This window comes from Orbicella faveolata, unplaced genomic scaffold (assembly GCF_042242905.1).
Source record: "Orbicella faveolata isolate gen_17 unplaced genomic scaffold, um_ofav_v1 contig_25, whole genome shotgun sequence".
In the NCBI taxonomy this organism is placed as follows: Eukaryota; Metazoa; Cnidaria; class Anthozoa; order Scleractinia; family Merulinidae; genus Orbicella; species Orbicella faveolata.
The window spans coordinates 12039733-12059181 of NW_028301553.1; the positions used below are offsets into that span (position 1 = coordinate 12039733).

Here is a 19449-nt window from a genome sequence, read left to right on the forward strand (position 1 = left end):
CGAGATTTATCCAAGAGCATGTCATCAGTATGCCAAAATTAGCTAGACGCATACTGGTCACTCCGCATTCCATAACATACCAAGCGATTTCGTGGATTTTCCCTTTTGCGCATGTCTAATGAGAACTTTTTTCGCGGCACTATTTACGTCGGTAGAGGTTGGTCTTTCGCAAGGTATAAGGAGAACGAGATGCTGTATGCAAACTACTGCTTTTGTTGATTGGTTTGTCGTGATGTTTCTTTATTTTTTATCGTTTACTGATCATGAATGTAATTTCAAACATGCTCTGTCGTTGAAGCAGATTAGCAGCTTTTGTCAATATTGACTGTTTATCGTAGAATTCATGAACATTGTAAATAAATTCGTTATTTAGTTTGGGATTAGCTTGCCGAAATTATGTACCGTAAATTGATGAAGACGAAAGTGAAAATATCGCAAACAAAGAATAATATTGATTGATTGTGGATAGGCATTTCATACAAAAGTAATATTCGATCAATATCCTGACAAGCAGTAACAAAACATCACGGCACTTTATAAAGCACAGGCGGCCCAAGCTCACAATGCGAGGAGTTTTTTTTTTTTTTTTAAATCTTTATGCGAACGTTCAGCGCGCGAAACGTGACACGGTTACCGCCGACATCTACTATTACATAACGACCGAATTTGGTTACGCGAAACGTGACCTTCGCCTTGCAGTATGTGGTGGTGTTGTGTTACAACGGTTTGAATTTATAAAGGTTTGTATGGGGAAAAACGGTAATCGACATTATAGCTGAAATTTCGGTATTTTTGCAATAAAAATGACTCACCTCAATGCCTTGTTGTCTTTTCTATTGTCATCTCGCTTCTCAGCTCGATCCGAAGCTATTTAAGCAAGTTGTCGCTTTTTGGTTTTCCTCTACTAAGAAAGAGTAAAGGCTACACACTCGATTCTGGACTGACCCCCGCTCGAAGCGAAAAAAAACCACTGAAATCCCGCCAGCCGCCCCAATTCCTCCGCAGAATCATAGTACAGGTTTAAGCGCTCCCTTGCAGTTAAATTCCAAGCCAAATTCATCTCCACAGCGCACGATACAAAGCTCTGAATCGAAGAAAGCTAACCATCCGGAATCAGTGATCATGCTGCCGGCACCATTTGTGGACACATTCGAAACCCGAGCGGAATGCCGGGCTAACAAATTGACCCTGACCAGGGGAAGGGAGCGCACAGTTCTCGACAAGCCAGGTACTTTGCTCCACGGTCCTCTGGGAAGATTTTTGTCCAGGCCGCCGACGGAGCATTGTTGTGACAAGCCAATCAAAGCAACGACTAGACGTGTTTACAAATGTGAGATACTTTGATAACTCTCAGAGAAAACCCTTCACGCGATCTCGAATAGATACATTCTTCGTGGGTCACTATCATCAACAGAGCTCATCTAGTTTATGTTAAGATCTTTTGAAGATCTGAAATAGACGGTTTGTTTGTGGAGATACTGCTTTGCAAAGTGTAGAGGAATGAAGGTCGTTAGCCAACATGTAAGTATGCACTGAATATTACTGAATATTCGCGGCACATGTCATAATAGCTAAGGAAATTTGCTTTAGTTTTGTTGCATCACAGCCATATTATGTCTTACTCTAGATTTAGCAATTTTTCAGTATCAAATTTTGTCCTTTAACGGTGTACTTTTCCGTAGCAAAGAAAATATTTGAAACAGGTTTCAGGACGGACACCGGTGCCAACAGATCGCGTTTAAATTTTCGCACGTCTAAAAATCGTTCGCATCTTGATTTCGTTCAAATGCTTTACAGGATAAAACTAAACGCTGATCAGGAACGAATAGTTACATTTGCTGCCAAGGGGCACAACCTTCTGATCACCGGCCAAGCTGGAGTTGGGAAAAGTGAAGTGATTAAACGAATCCTATCAGTTGCAAAAGCACGTGGAAGAAAGATAGGTGTGATATGTTCGAGCGGTATCGCCTGCCAAGTTTACGACCGTGGAGTTGCGTCGACGGTCCATTCATTTTATGGGTTGATGACAGCCGAATTGCCTTGGCGGCAGGTTATCGACCGATCTTTGTGTAACTCTCTGGTTTGCGACCGTGTGAAGGCTATTGATGTGATTATATGGGATGAAGCTAGCATGTCCAGTAGGAAAATGTATCTATTCGAGATCGCGTGAAGGGTTTTCTCTGAGAGTTATCAAAGTATCTCACATTTGTAAACACGTCTAGTCGTTGCTTTGATTGGCTTGTCACAACAATGCTCCGTCGGCGGCCTGGACAAAAATCTTCCCAGAGGACCGTGGAGCAAAGTACCTGGCTTGTCGAGAACTGTGCGCTCCCTTCCCCTGGTCAGGGTCAATTTGTTAGCCCGGCATTCCGCTCGGGTTTCGAATGTGTCCACAAATGGTGCCGGCAGCATGATCACTGATTCCGGATGGTTAGCTTTCTTCGATTCAGAGCTTTGTATCGTGCGCTGTGGAGATGAATTTGGCTTGGAATTTAACTGCAAGGGAGCGCTTAAACCTGTACTATGATTCTGCGGAGGAATTGGGGCGGCTGGCGGGATTTCAGTGGTTTTTTTTTCGCTTCGAGCGGGGGTCAGTCCAGAATCGAGTGTGTAGCCTTTACTCTTTCTTAGTAGAGGAAAACCAAAAAGCGACAACTTGCTTAAATAGCTTCGGATCGAGCTGAGAAGCGAGATGACAATAGAAAAGACAACAAGGCATTGAGGTGAGTCATTTTTATTGCAAAAATACCGAAATTTCAGCTATAATGTCGATTACCGTTTTTCCCCATACAAACCTTTATAAATTCAAACCGTTGTAACACAACACCACCACATACTGCAAGGCGAAGGTCACGTTTCGCGTAACGAAACTCGGTCGTTATGTAATAGTAGATGTCGGCGGTAACCGTGTCACGTTTTGCGCGCTGAACGTTCGCATAAAGATTAAAAAAAAAAAAAAAACTCCTCGCATTGTGAGCTTGGGCCGCCTGTGTATAAAGGAATACTTTTTGGAATACTGGCAGTCGTCAGTTTAAAAATTAGGTGGTGTTTTGTATCTTTTGTAGAAAGCTGGTTGAGCCGAGCTCAATTGTTTGCTTTGGTAGTATGGGGAACCCCAGTTGAACGTCTCTAATACGAAAAGAGGCGATGCACGTATTTGCTCGCAGACTGAGTACAGTAGAACTGAGTAGAGGAAGTAAGGTGTGATGTGGGTGAAGTTGTGCAATTTGATACCAACCAGGAGACAATCAGGAGGCAAGAAGGAAGGATAGAGTCTATCGAGCATACACTGGCGCTTTGAGAAATGTAACACTGACTGATCTTGAGACAACAAGAATTCTCAAGCTATGACGGATAGATTCTGTGGAAGATTTCTGATTATGCTCGCAGAGAAAACGACGCGGTTAAGGTAACAGGTGTCCGTTTGTAGTCCGTGTTTCTTTACCAGTCGCTATGGATACAAGGTGTGTGTACGCCTTTACCTAAACGGCGATGGCATTCGCCGAGGCACACGTGTTTCGATCTGTTTTGTGGTCGTATGGATTCAGTAGGACGCGTTACTTTGCCGACTTTTCAGACAGAAAGTCACGTTCATGTTGCTGCCGGGATCAGTATAATATCGAACACCTGATTAAAGCAGCTCTTCCTTCTAGACAGCAAGAAGAGAAACCAACATCGCCATCGTAATTTCCGAACAATTTGGCAACTAGTCGTCCATCTTACATGAGTATATTTGTAACTTCCTAATTGATTTTAAAGTTTCATCATCGATGTAAAATGTGATGCAACTTAGCTCGAATAAGCCATTTCCGAGTTGCTGTTATCTCTGTTTAAAAACGAGTCTTGGTGCACAACTTTTCATATTCAAATGAGTTTTTCTTACACGTTCATTGTCTTTTAAATCAAACTCATGTCCAAGTTACCAAAAAAGCCTCATGGCATAGTATTGTTTGGAATACAGTTAAGAAGAACTTATCGAGACTTTAGCTCTCAAGCTGATCCCGCGAGATAAAATTGAACTTGAAGTTATCCATATTTCACTTAAAACAGACAATACAACAATACAAGTTTATTGTGTAATACGCTTAGCTATTCAGGTGTGACATTACATAATGGAATTATGTAATGTCACACCTTAGAGAAATTAAGTTGTTTTAGATAGTATTCCAAAAGTTACCGTGCTATGAGTAGATTTTTAGTAAATGATTTTTGCGTTTATTGCTCGATCTTTGAGCGGAATCCGTCTTAAAATGTGTTTCCACCACCTCCTCTGCCTTATATGTAATTTTAACTTTTGAAAAGAATTGTTTGCCGGGTCATGTTCATTGAAGGGGGAAACACAACGAGTACAACGAAAAGCGTGTGATTGCGGTGTTCCTTTTACGAAGGAAGAATATAAATGTGAACATACCTCGAGTACAAAGAATGGTCCACCAGATCAGCACATATATGAAGCGTTCAATCCGCATACTGCATTCAATTTCCGAGAGTGTTTTAGTCTGTTGCGCTCACTTCAATGATATACTAACGTGTGACGCAATGCAAGCAATGCAAATAAATTCAAGTACCCAGCATATAACTGTCCAACGAGAGCGATGCACTTCACGCAAACAAAAGTTAATGTACTGGTATGTATACTTTCTATCAAAGAGGAAATCAAATTGCTTCCGTGACGAAGGTCACGTTATGACCCTCGCGTTGGGCGTGATATTTACCGCGGAATAAATTTTCACAATAACTGAGAATATTCTCTCCTCTTATCGCAAGTTTGCTTTAAATGCAAGCCATTTGCAAACCATGTTGAGAGTTGAGAGCGGTTTCCTGAACGAAAGGATGAAAGACAAAGATAGAAAGAAAATCATTCAAAAAGAGTATTATTTGATTTAACTTGTCAGTTAAGGCTGGTTTACAGAATGGGACAGAGGAAAGTGACCGTTATAGAGAGGTGGTATTTATAGGGAGGCAGGAGTGTAATATGACACCTGTTTTTTTCGAACCCATTGAACCAATTCTCTGAATAAAAGACAGTAAATACTACTTGCAACAAAGCATCTAAAACAATGCCATGGTGGTAACTATTAATAAAAAGTTTTTGATCTGCGGCGATGATTCCGGGTAGTCATGCTCACAAGTTACTTTAGATGACTAAAGACCCGGAGGGGGGGGGGGCGGGGGTGGTAAGTACTTGCAGTATACATGACGGGAAGGGGGGGGGGGGGAGGGGGTTCCGACGGAGCTTCATGTTGCGAACCCAAAAAAATACATGAGCCTGAAATTTTACACCTATATAAATACCTGGCATCAAAATTTCCTACCCAAAAAAAATACAAGACTTAAGTTCCTCATTACTGATTTATCCTAGCTAATGAAATCAAGCGCACGCTAAAGCAAAAGGGCTTACAAGTGCAAGTTATGATAAACAGCTAAAGTGACATGAAAGAAACTGATTGACAACGTTGATATATAATAGAGAAAACAGGAAAGTAGACAGGGGATTGAAAATTAGTACATTGTATTGACACACATATAGAATGGGGGTTCTGGGACCAGAAACTGGGACAAGCCAGTTTTAACCGGTTTCGTTTTTATTCGCGGGGGTGTGGCAGAACCGGCTAAAACCGGCTTGGGCTACTTCTCTGTTCCCAGAACGCCCCATTATATATGTGTGTATGCCCAAAACGCCACCTCATAGGTAACCTGTGAGGCCGCACCGCGACGGGCCTTTTGAACAGAAGCGGTTTTTATGTATCACTATGAACGCTATGGCCAAATTAAACTGAACATTTTGAGGTAAACATGCAAAAGTCAAGAGACCGAAAGAGTTTTAGAGTAAAAATAGGTAATCTTGATTTTTGGTAGGATTTAATATAGCTGGGTTGTTATTTGTCTTTGCTTTTATTGTGCTCCCTTTGTTAGTATAATTTTTGATAAAACGGAAGCGTGTGAGGTTGCGACGCGGAAGGCGTAACAGAGTTCTGGTAACAGAACGCCCCCTTATATATGTGGGTGCTCTAACTCGCCTGATTTATGGGTAACAGAACGCTCTCTTATGTGTAACGCGTCTGATGATCGGTAACAGAATTATTTCCTACTGATTTTTTGTTGTAAATATATAGAATGGCGTCTAAGAAACCATATTACGATGAAGTGATGGACGGGGTGTTTGACAAAAAAGAAACGCAGAGACCACATCGCGCAAATTAAACTTTGGTCAAAGAGGCTGGAAGCTCTTGTATAAACTTTCTTTGGGCAGCTGTAGTAAGGGGTTTGCTGAGAAAAAAAGCGGAAAAGGTGTCCAAATTCTAATTGAACAAATGGCGTCTTTGGGTATAACACGATGGATCACGGACAAACTTATGACGTTGTTGACACACCACCACAAGACAGGCGCTGCTGGCCAGCACTCGAAGACTTCCAAGAGCGAGAAGAAATCAGCAACGACGCGATATTCAGCAAGGGATGTAAAAAGTGCTTGAAGTCCAAGACCAAGGGCGAAACCAATAAGGGCCGTCGGTCGTGTTGAAACTTGAACACGAGAAGGCCCAATCATATTCGTGTGGGCGCCGTCTTCGCTGGCACATGCAATGCAAAAAAGAAGGCGCACCGAGTACATCCTGAACCGCGGAATGAATAGATCGGAAGAAACAGGCAACAATTATAAAGTCTCTTCGGACTGATTCTAATTTTCAAGATTTACAGAACACCGACCACGAATATGAGCCACTTACAACAAGAATTTTGCAGGTCAAAAAAGCAACTACAATAATATATAAAAAACTGATTAGTAACAAGAGTTTAATCCCAGAGTCAAGTCAAAAGAAGTGGCTAGAGGATTGTGGCCTACCAATAAATGACAACATAAATTGGAATGCTGCCTATCTTTTAGCTAAAAAATGCACAAAGAGCACTAAGCTGATAGAGTTTCAGTTTAAATTCTTACATAGACGTGTACCAACCAATAACCTTTTTATTTAGAATAGGTCTACAGGGCGATGAAAAGTGCAGTTTTTGTCACACCTCCTCTGAGTCAATAATTCATCTTTTTTGGTCATGCCGTCAAACATCTCACTTTTGGAATAAACTTACTGAATGGCTGAAAAACTTAAATTTACTTCCTAGAGATTATGCTTTGACAAATATTACTGCTTTGGGTCTGAGGCCAGATATCTCTCAATTTGTGCTTCTTATAAATTATTGCTTTCTCTTAGGACGATATCACATATGGCTCGCTAAAACAAAAAATGATCATCCAAATCTTACGCTTTTCATATGCACACTAAAATTACAATATGAGATAGAAACAAAAAGTGGAGACACGAAGAAATGGAAACCTCTTACAGGATACATGAGGATTTAATTAATATTTTAGATTATATTTTCTGTAGGGTTATCTATCTCCTACCCATTAATCTATTTCTAATCTCCTGTCAGATGCATAACTCATTTTACTTTTAATGTACCACATGCCTTTGGTCTGTTTTTTTATGTTTCTGTACTACAACCTCAAGCTCTAATGATAACTAGCTATTTTCCTTCTCAGTTTTTTTTTTCTTTGCCCCTTGTCGTCACTGTATTTCTTAATTGTGTAAGTCGTGTAACTGTATTTGTTAGTAATGTAAGTCGTTTAGTTATTGTAATTTAAATAGTGTAAATAATTAGAGCAATATAATGTAAATAGAGTTAGTGTTGTAAGTAAGCATTGGTTTCCCTTGTGTTATTGCAAATAAATAAATAAATTAATTAAAAAAAAACAAAAAAAAAAAACAATTATTTTGACTTCAAACTAGCATAAACAACTACCAAAAAAGTCATTTTTTCGGCTAAGCCAGCGTGTTTGTTCAAGAGCTTCGACATGAGCACGAAGGGCCAAAAACGGGCGTCCAAAACCGAGGAAAAAACGATTGACCATTCCTGATATACCTGTACAAACATGGGACGCGGGCGAAGAGCAATAATTTGTTGATCAAAGCCAAAAGAAGCCAAAAATTGGTAAATCTATATACAAAAAAAGGAGAAGGTCAGTGGTGGAGTTTTGGTGTGCCAAATCATGAAAAAGAAATAATTATTTTTATTAGACGATGTTGTCGGCATGATGTAACGGATTTGCAGAATTTCTTCTCAAAAACTAAATTTAAAGCAGTTAGCGTGACATGAAGCGGCTGTATATTCATGTCAGCCGCCTTTACAGACGAGTTTCGTCGATAAAATCTCGCTGCGGCTTCAATGTTACAAAAATTAACGAGCATTGAGGACTCAGAATCTTTTTTTGATGCCACAAGAAGTGCTGGAGTGATGCAGACAGGAGAAAGTAAAAAATAAAAAATAAAAAATAATAACTCGATTTGTGTTTCACTGAGTATCGATCGAACACAACACAGCCACTAAACACGAGACAGGTATAGGTACACGTGCATGACGACAGGGTGCCTCAAGCACAATGAACGCAATCACGTGTAAAATAGGGAAACCCCCTTGATTAGCTGTTTCTTTTTCCACTTCAGAAAGCATCTCTTTGTTCTACTGTGCGTCGGGCCCGATAAGGCGTAAAGTGGTGTTTTATGCTTATTGACCAGGCCGAGAAGAAATGCCGTATTCTAAGGAATTGTGAGGAAAAAAGAGAAATCCGACTGTAAATTCCTCTTGGCGTATGCATTCCTGAAGGCTTGGAAAATTCCTGTTGTCTTTAAAATTTTCTTTAAGCCACCATTGAAGCCAAGAGGAATGCAACCGGCTTCAAGGTCAAAAACTGAAGCCTTTAGGAATGCAAGTGCAGCCGCGTCAAACCGAGCCTCAATGTAAGCACTCGATAACTTCTCGGGCAATGTCTCTAACGTTTTCCTAGCACTCTGGCTTTAAATATTCATTCACAAGAAGCGCAAACATATGAGAGATTACAATCATGTTTTCATAACAAGTAAATAAAATCGTGCGTTTTCAAATGTTAAGTCGAAATTTCGGCGTTACGCCAAGGGTAATTAACCCAAACCAAGTGTTTGTTTTGAATTTATGGTGTTACGCGCGAGTGCATGCCCCCACTGTCTGTTTTTCCACGGAATTGAATCAAGTGACTTGACCATTTTACGGTCCGCGTTGGTTTTACATTTTTTCTCATTTCCGCCATATTTTTGTTCACGAAAAGCACAACTACTGTAATCAACGTCATGTTGCATAGATACTGCGTCAGTAGGGCCAGTTGGTTGTAGGTATATTTCAATAATTTCTTTAGTTTCTGGATTGTATTTTAATTGTTGTTCAAGAGGATTGTATGGACCGGTATAATTGTGCCCAGGCAAGGTCCAACCTCTTTTGGGGGCAGGGAGCTTTCCAATCGCCGAATGAATGTCAAAACCCGCGCCATTAAGATCGGCTCTATCAGTCTTATACCGTTTGTTTGGCTTGACTTTTGCAGAAAGCTGGTTGATTAGTTCACTCTCAACTTTTTCAATAGCAGGCGGGCTTTTCTCATGCAATAGTTTATTGCTTTCCTTTGTAGCGCAGGGTCTCTCATTGCCTCAGAAGCATAATATCTGCCCGCCTCGACGTCTCTCTTAGCAAGATACGGACTATACCTTTGCTTATGAATAGTTCAGTTGCTGTGTCAGCGACACTGCAAAGTACCCCAGAGCCCTCCTCGCGCGAGGGCTTACTCAGTTCCAATTCCCACTCATTCGGCGGCGGCAGACCGAAAGAGTCGAAATATTCATGTTCTCCGTTTTTTGCGCGCCAGCAACAAACCCAGTGGGTGCCCATGCTTCCGAAATCGTTGATTATACACGGTGAATGGAGAAGAGGGTTTCCTCGTTGCGCGAAAATACCCCTTTGATAGGGATGTTGAGATACTTGTACCAGTTTATTTAAATCAAAACTGGAAAGGGGATCGTCTTTGAAATTCAGTTTCTTTTATAATCATCCCAACTGCGGAGGAAAGGTGGAGGGTTTATGTGCATCCCTTTTCCACTTCTAGGAGGAGGTAATGAACGGCATAGTCGTGGTGCTGGCTTGACCTACATCCTTTGCCCAACATTTTGCTGATCAAGTCTAGGGCGATAGGCACGCTAATGGACGCTAGTATCCCGAGAAATCCGCCTTATTACGCTGTTGCGCCGCCGCGAACATTCCTTGCCCAACAAGAAAGCTTTCAACAGCCTTTTTCTGTTCTGGGGTCATCGCTTGAACAAGTTTGTAGAGCTTGAAATTGTCTGTCCCGTACCCGTTTCCGAAGATTTTCTTGAGCGCCTTTTCCGCTCCAAAACTGAGCCCTGCGCTTGCCAAAGCCTTTACTGCCGGCTTGATTAAAGGTCTGGCCAACTGAAGCAGATTGGAGAAAATGCTGCCGCCGCGTTGGGCGGTTTTTTTAAATCTGTGTCTTGCTCATCTTAACATCAGCACCCTTCTCTCACTGGCTGCTCTTTTCATTCGGTTAATTTGAGTGCTGGTCAAAAGGAGCTCGTCTCCACGGCCGATTTTTCAGCAAAAGCTTTTTGAAGCTTTTTCTTTTGCCTGTCAGTCAGCGCAATCTTGAATGAAAGGTAAGCCGTCACCATCTTATATCAAATATACAAAAATTTTCCAGACTGCTTTTTTGGTTTCCCTCAGACAACGACCACTTCATTTCCAATCTGTTTCACCACAACCTTTTCTTCGTTCAGGACCGCAGCGTAGATTGTGTAGTCTTCAGCATTGGCTGCTTCGTTCAGCCGGTAATGCAAAGTCAAACTCTTTGGACCACCTGATACACTTTCCTTGGCTGACCTGAGGTCAAAATAAAGGATGGGGTAAATTTTTGAGAAGCTGGCGACTTGAAGCTGGGTACCCTAGTTGTGATAATTTCTCTGTATCGGAAGTTTATCAGATCTTTGAGGATCCGCAATTTGAAGTCGCTTTCATAATCCAGCGCGGGGAAGTAACTAGTCCCATACTGCAGGCGGCAAGTGGACAGTTTTGCTGAGTCGTCCCCATGGAGGTCAAAGGTGTCGAAGATGTAGGGATTGTGTTCCAGGGAATTTTGTTTTTGACTCTGCTGAAAGAAGACTAACCCATGTTTGGGGTTTTTGACACCAGGGGTTATCAACCAAGAAGCCCCGCATCCCTTCGGCTTGAGCTAGGGTGCAGCATTTCTTTTAAGTAACTCTATTGAATCGGTTTCAAGAAATTTTCATTGACCAGCTTTTGTCCTTCAGATGTCAGCATCAGCTGGGGAACCCACAATTCAAACTTTCGGACACCAATACTACGCCCAATACCGTCGTTCTGAAAAATCATTTCGGTGTCATTCTGTAGCACAATTTCAAACTCAAGCTGCATTGGGGGCAAAAGCCTGTCAGACAGTTCTTCGAAGAACGAATAGCGTGTTGAGAGGAATGAGAGTTTCAACCGCAGCGCCCCCATGTCAAAGCAGCCCATGCTGGCGGATTCCAAAGTTTGTTGTGGCGGCGGCTGTTACATTTGTAGCATCGCTGTCAAGGTTCCAAAACTGGCTTTTCGCCACACTTCTTGCATAATCGTCAGAATAATCCAGCACGTTTGCGATAAATATGACTTTCTGGATGTTGTCGGCTTCGTAAACGGTTTTACCAGCAGATTTGACAGTCATGCTTTTTATCAGAGAAAAAATGCTGTTGATTGGGACCAACCGTGTGTCACCAGCAACATTAGCGCTGTCTGCGAGGGCCTCAAATGTTAAAGTAACACGTAAAAATTCGTTGTACCAGTCATAGACATTGCCCCTGTCTTTCACAAAGAACTTCTGACCACTTTTTAGTTGGTGCTGATTGTTGCGCGGAAGCGTGAGGGGTGTGTCCAGGTTAAACTGGATGTAATCTACCTTTTCGAGAAAGCGCGGTGTCCTGAACATCGTCGTTCGTATGTTCATAGAAAAAATTTTGCTTAATTTAATTTCAAAGCTAGTTCCCTAAAAGCTAGTTTCAGCATTCCATCCTGCGACGCTGCTTTGTTTTTGCTCACCACGCTGAGTGTTGTTTTTGGCTAGCTGCCTTTTTCGCAGTATTTGTTGAATTTTATCAGACTCTTTCTCTACCACTACCTCACTAAATTTTTTGCCCGCTTTCCAAGGCTGTTGCCTAAGAAAATTTTTAACCACCAAAAGTTGGGAGCCCAAGCCACCTTTTTAGGAGCCGAGATAAAATTCTCCGTGGTCAATCCGGGGGGTGGTGGCGAGTTTGAGGAAGGGGGGGTTAATTGTTGAAATTTTGGGGAGGGGTCCTGGGGCAGAGATTTTTCATGAGACACTTATATGGTCTAATATCAATCAAATTTTATAAATAAAGCATTCAGTAAAGTGATCAGGTCATGACTGAAAAAGAATACTATTTATGGTCAAACTCAATAATTGGTGTATCCATGCAAGGGCTGCAGCTTTTTTTATAAAAATTTATATTGCTGCTCTTGTTTTTGAGTTTTGCAATTCTCTTTTAAAAAGACGAAATATGTTGTACAGATCATGAAATGCAAGCTGCAAATGAAAACAAATAAAAATGAAAGAGGCATTGGAGGGGGGAGGGGAGGGGGTTGAATTTGGCCTCACTGAAATGTGCGTTCCTTCCCCGGCTTGCGACATTAGTATAAGCTAAAGGTGATTTTGAGGCAGCATTACAGCAATATTGGCCACTTCTTTGGAGAAAATAAATTCTTGTATATTGGGCGGAGTCGCGACAATTCACTTGATAATTTAAAATATAGAACCCTACTATGCAAAGAGAACTGCAGTGATGTGTTATTTTTGCTGGCTAGTTACTCGAATTCCATCCCACGAGGTCACCACCTTACCGCGGTGGGATGGTTTGTGTGTCTCAGTGGCCCCTAGAGCTATGTCGGCTGGAGTCTTGTACTCCTGGTAGGGTCACCCATGCCGAACAGGTCAAAGGGTAGAGGCCAGACGAAGTGTGACCTCCCTGGTCCCCTAGGTTGGGGGTTGGGCTGGGGGTTAACCCACTCCCGTAAAAACAAGTTTATTACAGAAACGGAAGACATTCAAATTGCTACCAACATCGGTGAAACGACGAGGGCAAGAACAAAGCCTTATGTGCCTTATGGCATAAAGAGATATAGGAGGAGGAGTTACTCGAATTATCCTTTTAGAACCTAAAGAAATTCATTCAGTACATGTAAGTGAAGTTTTCTTAAGTATCGGACAAATATTTAGACACATTTATCTTTTTTCAACTGTAAATATAATGTCAGCAGGATCATCACTCCAATTCCAAACATATTTGTTATCAAAGTTGTTATTTTGCAACTCGGAATCAGCAAGGCATCAACAGAGACGCAATTCATTGGCATACATGATGTACATTTATTCAATACTGAGCTTGCAATGCATTATAGGGCGATTTTCAAAGATGGCTGTTTTCGGCTGTTTTGTGAGCGGAGAGAGACTTTGTTGCCGTGTTTTTGACCAGATTTCTCGCGATAAAAGCAAAACAGGACAAGAGTAGCTGTTGTTTCCGTTTAATTTATTGTGTGAATGATTCTTTGACCGATTTCATGAGAAGATTGAAGTCAGCGGACAGATTACATGGGAATGAAAACTTCATGTTTAGGCGCGCACTCGGGCTCCTCGAACAAAACTTTAGTCGCCCGCACTCGTAACTTAGGCGCCTCAGGCGACCGGGCGCCCGTTAGGCAGCAGCCTTGCCGCTTTCTCAGTGGTGCTTTTTGCGGCTTTTTTGCCACCTTTGTCGCGCCTTTTTTGAATGCTTTCTTGATGGCTGCCATGAGGGTGTCTCGGACCACACCCGACCCTTCGTGTTTGTAGCGCGTTCGTCAAAGAGCTTTGTCCACTCGCTCGGGTGATTTATCTTCATATATGTTAAGAAGAAATTTATTCTACCTCGATCATAATGCTCAGAGCCCCGTCAATTCGGTTGTGGTCTAAGATGTTGTTTCGCCCGTCTGTAAGCCAAATCTTTACGGAGTCAATTTGAGATTTGTTCACAGGATGCCACGCAAGTCCCATGTCCGTCTGAGTCTGCAAAAAACGCTTGATGTCGGCGTAATCATACATACCATCAGGGAAAGTCAAAGTCTGCCAGTCTCCAGGTTTCTTTCTCCACTTTAGTTTGTTGTTTCTGTGAGCTTCTGCTATGTTGTACCAACAGTACGTCATGGTGATTAGTTTGTTCAACGCTGCTTTGTATTTTTTTGAGACTCTAGCCCAGTCAGCGGGAGGAAGTGAATTGTGAAATTGTGGGGACGCCTGATTGTTGTTGTTGTTTTTTTTTGCAGCTTTGCGAGATTTGAGTCAAGCAAAAGTTTGTATGCCATCGTGCTATATAATCATTGATAGTGAGGAATGATCATCGCAGTAAATTTTCCAATTTAAGCAATTGGAAAGAAGAAACCTGAAAACATCAGGGCTTCAACGGGATTCGAACCCGTGACCTCCGCGATACCGGTGCGATGCTCTACCAACTGAGCTATGAAGCCACACATTGGGAGCGAGGTCAATTTATTGAGTTCATATCTTCCCGTGAGGAGTGAAACGATGTGAACTTTCTTCCGGGGGTGGTGGAGGAAGATCGTCTCCCTCGTCCTCTTCCTCTGGTGATGTTCTTGGTGAGGGTGGTGGTGTTGGTGGTGGTGTTTCAGCGTCCGGCCTGAAATCGTCACAAAACGGGTCGAGTCTGTCGAACTCATCCATTCCGTAGTTTGGGCCGCGCTCTTTGGCTGGCTCTTCAGCTGGTTCTGGCTCTTTTGTTGCCTTATCCAGCCGTTTTGTGTGTTTGGTTTGAAAAGCTCCACTTCCGAAAGCTGGCCAAACTCCTTGTTGATTCTGTTCATTTTGAATTTTTGACGAATTGTTACTCTTGTTCGTCGAGCTCAGCTTTATCTTAAGCCAGTTGTCGCCACTTGTTCATGGAAATGATAATTGTGGTGTCATATATGAGGAAAATGAAAATTCCGAATTACGATCCAGAATTTTCTACCACAAATGACTACAAGCAAGGGCATCCCTGCATGTCCGCTGATGTTTTCCGGATGCTGATTTGCGGGCCCAGCAATTCTGGAAAAACAAACACCCTGCTGGATATGATTTACAAGTTACTGCATGGAGTTTGACAAAGTTTATCGCTTTTCGAAAAACCACCAAAATAAATATCAGGCTCCTTTGCATGACTTTGCCGCAAATATTGACCCTGTTACTGGTTACGAGGTTATTGAAGCGCCGGGGGATGAAATTATTCCACTTAAAGAGCTTCCGATAGACAGTATCGTTAACTATTTTATCAACGGGAGGCACAGAAAATGCAGCGTCATCTACCTCACTCAGACCTACTACAATGTGCCCAAAAACATCCGAGACAACTGCAACCTTTTTTTGAATTTTCAATTTTCTTCCGAGAGAAAACAAGCGAGTCGCTGACGAGCTGGGGTCGATCACGGACTGCTAGACCGTGCCACTGACAAAAAGTACTTCCTTCTATTGTGACAAATCGCAGAAATCCTTGAAAAAAACTTCGACGAAGATGTATAGGTATGGGTTACATCAACAGTGTGCCACGAGGCCCTGAAGGCGCGGTCTCCTTTTCCGAACAGCGGCTGGTCTTTGGGGTAGTTTTTTGTGTCATACAAATCAATGTCTTCTGCCATATTTTTGTAAACGTCCTCTGTCTGGATATCTAAGAGAAAGCTGTTTGTGTCTGTGTAAATAAGCTCGCACTTCGGTCTGTAATTAATTTTCAAGTAATCATAGAAGAAGCCGTACATCAAGATCTTGCTGTTCTCGAGAATTGTCAGGCGGAGCTTGCTTTTGTACATATGAATGTCTGCCAAGTCATTTCCAAATATCTCATGCCTGGCAAATGAAGGGCTGGCCACAGACGACGTATCTTGTCTATCTTCCAGCTTCGGACGATCTTCACATCGGCCCGGTTTCTCGAGTTTTCCATCGTTTTGCCGAACACGGAGTTCTTCATCAGTTTGTAAAAGTTGCTCTCGAAATCGCTCTTTGCTTCCTTCCTGAATTTGGTGTTCATCCCGATGTAGGTCTCCGTCCAGCGTTCTTGTTCAAACTCCATCGCTCGTAGCACCTCTTTCAAACGCATCCCTTGTTTGAGATAAAGCTGCAAGTTTATCTAGTGGACCACGTAATTTCTTTTGTCCTCCAGCTTCAGCACCAACTTCTCGCTGTTCGGCGGGTCTAGATTCAAGTCTGCCATCGGACGTTTTTGGCAATCCGTCATTAACCCCGTCCCGATGGCCTTTTTCACCGGCGCGAGCGGGTAGCTGTTGTGTTCTCCGTGCAGCTCTTCGGGGTAATCCAGGCCCACCTCTAGTATCCACCCTTTGTTTGAATTTTCTTTCATTTTCATTATTTGCTCTTCTGTGGGCATAACACGCTTCCACTTGAAACCGCTTTTTGGCAGTGGCAAGCTCATCACCCAGCCGTAAAGGTTGTTCGCGTCCAAGTAGATTAAGTAATTTGATGGCTTGCTCGGGTCATATCCTTCTACGAGCAGGTTGTTCGCCTTTGCATAGCGTTTGCTTACCATTGCGATGCGTCCTCTCATTCCTCTCTCGTTGAAGAGATGCATGTTTTGATCTGTCAAGAGTTCAAGCTCCATGCCCGTCTTTTTCAGAAGAGCATCCCAGTTCAAGCCCGGCGAGCGGTAGTAATGCACCGGATCCAGCCCGTATCTGTCCATGCATACCTTTCTAAAGTTTTCGAAAACATCCGCCAATAGTAACACTTCTGTGGTTACGTACAAATCGTGGTATTCGCTAAGGTTTTTGCACCCGAATACTACCCACGAATACTACTATATCACGAAAGGCGTTTTCATCTGCTTATGGGAGTTTGTGAAAGACACCTTGTTCTCACCCTTTTTTGGCAGCACTGTTCTTGTTGGCCTTTTCAGCAACCCTTCGCATTCAGGTTTGTGCCTTTCAAGTAGATCCTTTGTTGTGTAGCTATGAAAACAACGTTCACAGAAATGTTTGCTCTCATTATGCCTGTTTCAGTTGATCAGTACAAGAGAATGGTAAGTCTTTTCACATATATAGCTCTAGTGCGTGTTCTCGCCTTTCTGGATAAGCGTCAAGTTTATTCGTGGAATAGCGCTGTGTTTTTCGCTGATTCTGAGAACAATAACATGTTCCTTTTCCCAGCCAAACACGTTTATGGAAAGATTTGGGTTTTGCTTCTCGAGTTTATCAATTTGTGAAACCGGTGTTGGGAAGCCTATTCCTGTGAAATTGAGACCGTCTTCTATGGGGTAGCTTCTGGTTCTTTCTACCTTTTTCCCTTTTTCTGCTGGGAAAAGAGCAGCATGAAGCGCCCATCTCAGACGCTGGTTGTCTCTGTTTTGGGGTATTAATTAATGCTTTCTTATTTTGCAACTTTTTTGGGAGAGGAAAATAGCTTCCTCCCCTAATTGGCTCGTATCGAGCAATATCAATAAATGCGGCCAAAATACCTTCTACCACCCAGAACCTCTTTGCGACCATGCTTCTATTTCGACTTCCGCTTCATCAAAGAAGCGGTTAAATGCGTCGTTAATCATTGCTTCGTTGTTCCTGTTAAAGATTACAGGATCCCACTGTTTGAAATAATGTTCCATGTATTGTGTTACATCATTTCTGATGATTGAAAACTTGACAAGAAGTCCAAATTGTGTTTTGACACTTCCTAAGCTGGCGATTTCATTTCAATCAAATTAGTAAACCTTGTTTTTGTTTTTTGCGCAAATCTCAGAAGGTCGGCTTTGTATCGATAACCTTCTGGAACAGCCATTTTCCCGCATACACGAAGCCATTCATTAAAATTATTTCTAAGCGGCTCAAAATCGACGTATCTCTCTCGCGGAACCCTTACAGGCTCGTTAGGCCTCTTTTGCCTTCTATTTTCCTCTTGCAAAATTGATCCATAGAACAATTCTAGCCCGTCCGATGAAAATCATGAGGCGCCCATTATACCAAAGAAACGCATTTGTTGAATAGGAAATAATTCTGAGACAGCCACACATGTTTGAAAAGGTGGCGTTTTGGGCATACACACATATATAAGGAGGCGTTCTGGGAACAGAGAAGTAGTCCAAGCCGGTTTTAGCCGGTTCTCCCACACCCCCGCGAATAAAATGAGCGGGGGTGTAGAAAAACCGGTTCAAACCAGCTTGTCCCAGTTTCTGGTCCCAGAACCCCCATTATATATGTGTGTTATTGTCTTCTTTATCAGCATTTTTTCCGGAACTCACACGTTGCTAAAAAAAGTTTGAATAACCAATTTTCTGATCCACTGATCGCAACAAAAATTTCGCTCTTAGATGTGTAAACCTCCAAAAAATACGCGAACGTTTTTAAGACTAAAGGAAAAAAATACGTGACAGATCTCTTGACTCAAAAAAATACCGAGAGTGTAAATTTCAACCTCCCCAAAATACGTTGGACTCGCCTGCCACGTATACTGCGAGTTCAACCTACCCCCTCCTCCCCCTGGAACTAAAGAATCCATCAGGATTTATCCTCTGAAGACCCGGCTATTTTTTAACCTTATTCACAGCTCAAGCAATGATAATGAAACCTCGAGAGTAGGTGAGCAACACAACGTGGCAATTACGTCATTCCGACCCGTGCCATCTTGGGTTCGTCATCTTGTACGTGGCATCAAAGAAAAATTTCAGGAAAAGTCGCAAAGTTTGACAACTTTCATCTGCATGTAGTAGAAGAGTTTTAAACTGTCATGTCATCAGCGCGGGCACTTTCCCCATTTCTGCCCATCCGCCTGGTCTGAATAGGGCTTAAGTTAAAAGAATGCTTGAAAACTATGGTTAAACTGATCGGACCACCCTTTTCGGCCTTTCTTTTCCGTAATCGAAAGCAAATAAGAATGGTCCCCAGCACTTCGTCGTTGTTTGTCTAAAATAAACATTCACAAGCAAAATATACAGGAAACCTTTATAAAATAATTCACGATAACAAACATATATATATACTCGTACGCGGTGTGTTTTACAGAATATGTTACAGTCTTCTCTACAAATAAAAAGGAAATCCTCAGGCTACAAAGCTGCATCCAGCTTTCGTTGTCTTTGTTATTGTTTGTTATTGCTTTAAACTGATCAAATAAATTTACATCTTACCAGGCCTGATATTAACGGTCCTGTTAATAAAACTTTAATTTAAAGGGCTTATTAATTATAATTTTTCATCTGTGTACATCACAATTTAAAATTGCAGTCACATTTGTTATTATGGTTTTGTATATCGTTTACAAATGTAATAACCGACTTCAACTGCAAATTTCTTTACAACTGCAATTCATCAAATATTTACAATTCCCATACGTCCAGGTAGACATGTAAACTTATTGGCATGAAAAAACGTATATGGGCAAATTTAAACTGCTTAACATCAAGCAGATAAATATGGCACAGCCACAGGGATTTGTTTCGATAACACTGAGTACAAAATCAGTTGTTATTGAAAATATAT

The 19449-nt window shown here is 42.0% G+C and overlaps 1 pseudogene; it reads right to left on the minus strand.

Annotated features, from left to right (window-relative positions):
• Positions 1 to 16778: 16778 nt before the first annotated feature.
• LOC149108971 (uncharacterized) lies at positions 16779 to 17911 on the minus strand (annotated as a pseudogene).
• Positions 17912 to 19449: the final 1538 nt, after the last annotated feature.